The sequence below is a fragment of the Elephas maximus genome, chromosome 14 (assembly GCF_024166365.1).
Source record: "Elephas maximus indicus isolate mEleMax1 chromosome 14, mEleMax1 primary haplotype, whole genome shotgun sequence".
NCBI classification, from domain to species: Eukaryota; Metazoa; Chordata; class Mammalia; order Proboscidea; family Elephantidae; genus Elephas; species Elephas maximus.
Genome location: NC_064832.1, coordinates 67,932,012 through 67,937,130, shown reverse-complemented (window position 1 = coordinate 67,937,130; position 5,119 = coordinate 67,932,012). Strand labels below are relative to the sequence as shown.

Below are 5,119 nucleotides of genomic sequence, written 5' to 3'. Positions count from 1 at the left end.
TGGGGATGACATCCCTATTCCCTTTTTTATTGAAGCACATTTTTATTATAGAAGAAACTTCTGTTTGTTTGATATCATCCTTCAAAAATGATTCCCAAGTTTGCTATTGTTTGTCACTTTATAAATTATACGTTCCCTTTGGTAAGTAGAAGATAAAATGACATGAACACGTTTTGGCCAAGAACAAAAAAGGAATGCAAATTAGTGGAGAAATAGGTAACATTCAAACATAGGGTCTGACATGAAAAGGTAATATAATCTTTATATGTAATCCATCCATCTAGAAAAAATTAAATGTTTATTTTCTGCAAAAATTGGGAAATTTGGCTCAGTAATTTCCTCAATCACTCGCCAGTTAGCATTTTACTGGGCATTAACATGAACACTGGACACTGTATTCACACAGAGTTTTATCTTTCAGAGTTTCTGCCCCTAGGAATGCTACAGTTGAGCAAATGAGGTAAGATACAGGTATGTTGTTTATATCTATGCAATAAATTACCCCAAAACTTGGCCACTTAAAACCACACTCATTTACTATCTCTGAGCTTCTGTAGGTATGGAATCCTGACATGGCTTAACTGGATCCTGTGCTTCAGGGTCTCTCACAGGGCCGCCATAAAGGTGTCATGCAGGACTCTGGCCTCATCTGAAGGCTTTATTGGATGAGGAACCAATCTGAGGCTCACTTACCTGGTTTTTGACAGAGTTCAGTTCCTCAAGGCCTGTTGGACTGAGAGCTTGTTTCTTGCTGGTGTTTAGCTGGAGGCCACTCTCTTTTCCTTGCCATGTGGGCCCCCTCAACATAGCATCTTACTTCATCAAAGGGCATTTGAGTCAGAAAGGCAATGGAAAGAGTCAGTTAGCATGATGGAAGTCACAGTCATTTATAATCTTAACTACAGATTATAACATCACTTTTTCTGTATTCTGTTTATTAGAAGTAAATCATTAGGTCTAGTCCACACTCAAGGGGAGGGAATCATACAAGAACACCAATACCAGGAGACAGAGGTAATTGGGATCATCTCAGAATTCTATGACATTACATACGTATTTTTCATATATAGCAATAGGTGATTGGCCCCATTGTGGAATGCAGCAGGGGAAGGTGGAGGAACAGATTTTGGCTGGTGACACAGAGAGAAAATAGTATAGTGTTAGAGAAGGGGGCATTGGACCAGACTACATATCTTATTTTTACCCTAACTTATAGAAGCGTGTCACATATGTATGCCGTAGTGGGAAAAACAGTGGAAAAATTGCCGTTCTAGGCAAAAGAGACTTATTGAAGAATTATGTCTAAAGGTGAAAGCCCTCAAAGCATAACTTACAGAATATTCGTGTAGGATTCGTAAGACAGAATGGAGGGGAAGCTACAGGCAGAGAGGCCAAGTGGAAGAGGACTGCAGATTGAGAAAGGGGAAAAATGCCTTGAATTGCCTTTGGATAGTAGGAATACAAAGAAAGGGATGTGCAATAGAGAGAAACAGCAAACTGGTCTTGGTGGTAATTGAATGTGAGTCAACTGCAAAGGATAACTCAGAGATAACTCAATTTGACCCTGCAGGCCTGGGCCAGTGTTGGTCATATTAATGAAATAGGGAAGTCAGGAAGCTGATTTTATTTTGGGGGTTGGGGTGGTGGTTGAAGTTTAAGGTACTGTTAGAAAAACCATCAAATTGCTGCTCTGAATAGGTTCGTCTCTTGACCAAAGAAATATTAGCGCAAATCTTGTTTTAGTGCAGATGGACAAAAACAAAGGTTACTAAACCACGCTAACATCCGTCATTCTGCAAGTCTGTGAAATGTATTATTATAATCATTGCAGTGCTGGGATTTTGTTTCTTAAATTCCCCAGGCTGAATTCCTGCCTAAATAAATAGCCATCATATGACATTATGGGTCAGTTTATCATAGGGTATTATAGATAATCAATTTACAAAGCATTTGGGAAAATCTTTCTGTAGCTGTTTTATTGGCTACTATTAATGTCACATGCCAACCATCTATTATTTTGGATTTGCAACGGCAGCTACTCTTTCGTAAGAAATCTAATCAATCTGGTTGCACAGAGGCTTATTATTGAGGTAAAATTCACACAACAAGGAAAGCTTCTTTTGTTTCAATAAGATTATACCATGGTTTTAGGTTCCATTAGTGTGGCGATATATAGTTACAATTGTACATAAGTAGGAAGAGCAGTTCTGATCAATAAGCTATGATGGTTTAATTCAAGAGTAGGTTAGAAAATGAGAAGAACCAAGTTTTGGAGAGCTGTATTTTGTCCTTACGGTTGTTAATACTATACATGGAAACAAGCATCTCAGCTTTTTATGAAAGGCAAAATTGTCAGCCAAACTGCATAAACTCCTCAGAACGAACAGACTCTGAACCAACGCCAGAGCTAAAGTTGAGAGCAAATTTATCCATCTTGTTCTCAGGCTGGTAATGGAGCCCGTGTGTCTATTAGATCCTTGCCTCAGCCAAAGCCAGGAGTTCCTGGAATAATAACACAGGCAGTTCTTAAAAAAAACTTGAATGAAATAAAATGAAACTTGGATGACATTTAATTTGTGTTTGTTGTCTTGCTTTTAGTTAGGTGAATTAACATAGAGGTAGTCTAGAAAAGGCTCAGTCAAGAAATTGTGTTCCCCCAAAACATATATCAAAATGCTTACCCCTGTACCTGTGAATGGGATCCTGTTTGGAAATAGGGTTTTTGTTTTGCTAATGAGGTCACACCAAAAGACCAGAATAGACATAGAGGCATACACTTGGGGGAAGACAGATGCCATATGAGGATCCTCTACAAGCCAAAGCACCAAGGAAAGCCCAGGGCTATGAATGAGGAAGGAATCTATACAGCTGAGACCTAATTTGGATTGTTAACCTCCAGATCTGTGAGAAAATAAATTTCTGTTCTTTAAAGCCACCCACTTGTGGTATTTCTTTTACAACAGCAGTAGCAAACTAAGACCGTACACCTGAAGACAAAGATTTCTTGACATTTCCTGGGTAGAGAGCCCACGTTATTTGGAAGTCTAAAGGAAGCTAGTTGGAGATTATTTGCCTGATCAATTGTGAGGATTCCAGGAATAGAGGAGGTGACTGTGGGGTGCAGAAGAGATACAGAACAGTGGAGGGCATTGTGAACACATGATGACAGAGTGGGAAAGCCTGTGAGGAAGAAGGGAAGTAGCTTTGCATACTCATGAGTGGGAGAGGCTGCCTGGTTTCTAGTGATGGCAGGCTTTGTGGGTAAAGTGCTATTCTTTATTCACTTTTGTTCTTAGTTCTCATGTGAATACTCTGGCACCACCCAGTTCTTGTGAAATTGTCTCTGAGGATGGAAGGTTAGTATTCACCATTTTCTAAAACTTTTTCTTAATGAGATTATTTAACAAAATAATCATATCTAGTAGATTCCTATTTTCATGGGAGAAAATGAGATCTTATCAATAGAAAAATCTCATCATTTCCTCTTTCTTCAAAAATGTCCCAAACTTTTTGTTTAAACTAGGGCTGTTTCTGTAGGTTGTTGGGGGAGTAGATGTGGAAGGATGCATGTCCATTAGGTTTGCTGACTGTAGTCTTTGTAATGTGAAAAGAACCACACATTGAGGTAGTTGGGAGGAACCGCGATGACTATGAAGTCTCACAGCCGAGAAGGTTATATTGTATTTTTGCCAAGCTTCGGTTTCTTTTCCCCCTGACGTCATGTCCAAAAATACAACTTATAGAAATCAAGAGCATGTAAAGACCCAATTGCAAATTGAGATGAAATCCTTAACCCATTAAGAAATCTTTAAACATTCTCATACTAGAGAGAGAGATGATTTAATTTTTTTAAAGGATTATTTTCATGTTTTAATGATTTGTTTATAATGGTTCCAAAGAAAGTGTAGTCTCATGGTAGAATATTTGGAAAATACACAGCACTGAAAAAATGATTACCTTTAGTCATCCCCACCTGTGCCAGAGACAGAGATTGTCAGCACTTTTAAGTGTTTTCTCCCAGTCCTTTCTGTTCCCTCAAGATTGTGAATAGTTAAAAAACTAGGTTCATATTTTATAAACATTTTTGTGTCCTACTTGTCTTCACTTAATGTGGTCTTTTTCCAGTGTCATTATAAAGCTGTATAATAATCTATTGTGTAGATGTGCTGTAACTTTGTCATGGATTAAATTGTGTCCCCCCAAAATATCAACTTGGGTAGTTCATGATTCCCAGTATTGTATGATTGTCTACCATTTTGTCATCTGATGGGATTTCTCTATGTGTTGTAAATCTTATCACTATGATGTAATCAGATGGATTAGTGGCACTTATATTGATGAGATCTGTAAGATTAGATAGTGTCTTAAGCCAGTCTCTTTTGAGATAGAAAAGAGAGAAGCCAGCAGAGAGACAAGGGGGACCCCATAACATTGAGAAAGCAGTGCTGAGAGCAGAGTGCATCCTTTGGATCCAGGGTCTCTGTGGGAGAAGCTCGTAGTCTGGGGGAAGGTTGATGAGAAGGCCAACAGAGAAAGAACGCCTTCTCTTAGAGCTTATGCCCTGAATTTGGACTTTTAGCCTACTTTACAGTGAGGAAATAATTTCTCTTTGTTAAAGCCATCCACGTTGGTATTTCTGTTAAAGCAGCACTAGATGACTAAGACAGAGTTTGGTACTGAGAGTGGGGTGCTGCTCTAACAGATACCTAAAATGTAGAAGCAGTTTTGAAACTGAATGGATAGAGGAGTGACAGTGACAGAGGGCCAGCAGCAGCAGAGGACCAGCAGCAGCAGACAACATGCAGTAGCAGAGGACCAGCAGCAGTAGAACCAGGAGACCAGTGCAAGATGGCATTGGAGCTGACCCATGACCCATGGAGCGAGAGAGCTGAGTGCTTGTGCACAGGAGGCTTCCTGGAAAAGTGGGGAGCCTCCAGGCACTTATTGGTGGAGCTACAGAGCTTTGGAACATTTGCCCCAGCAGGGCAGATGTGGGCATGAGGCCCAAGGAGCCAAGGGGCCAAGAAACCAGGGAGCAGAAGCTGAAGAGACAAGGAACACAAGAAGCTGAGCTGCCTCAGTCTCAAAAGGTATGACCATAACCTCAGGGGTTTCAAAG

The 5,119-nt window shown here is 39.9% G+C and overlaps 1 long non-coding RNA gene across 1 annotated transcript; it reads left to right on the top strand.

Annotated features, from left to right (window-relative positions):
- The first annotated feature begins 440 nt into the window (after window positions 1–440).
- LOC126058217 (uncharacterized) lies at window positions 441–4,861 on the top strand. Its single transcript, XR_007513143.1, has 3 exons — window positions 441–460; window positions 3,297–3,356; window positions 4,703–4,861. It is a non-coding gene; the product is annotated as an uncharacterized LOC126058217 (long non-coding RNA).
- The last annotated feature ends 258 nt before the right edge of the window (window positions 4,862–5,119 follow it).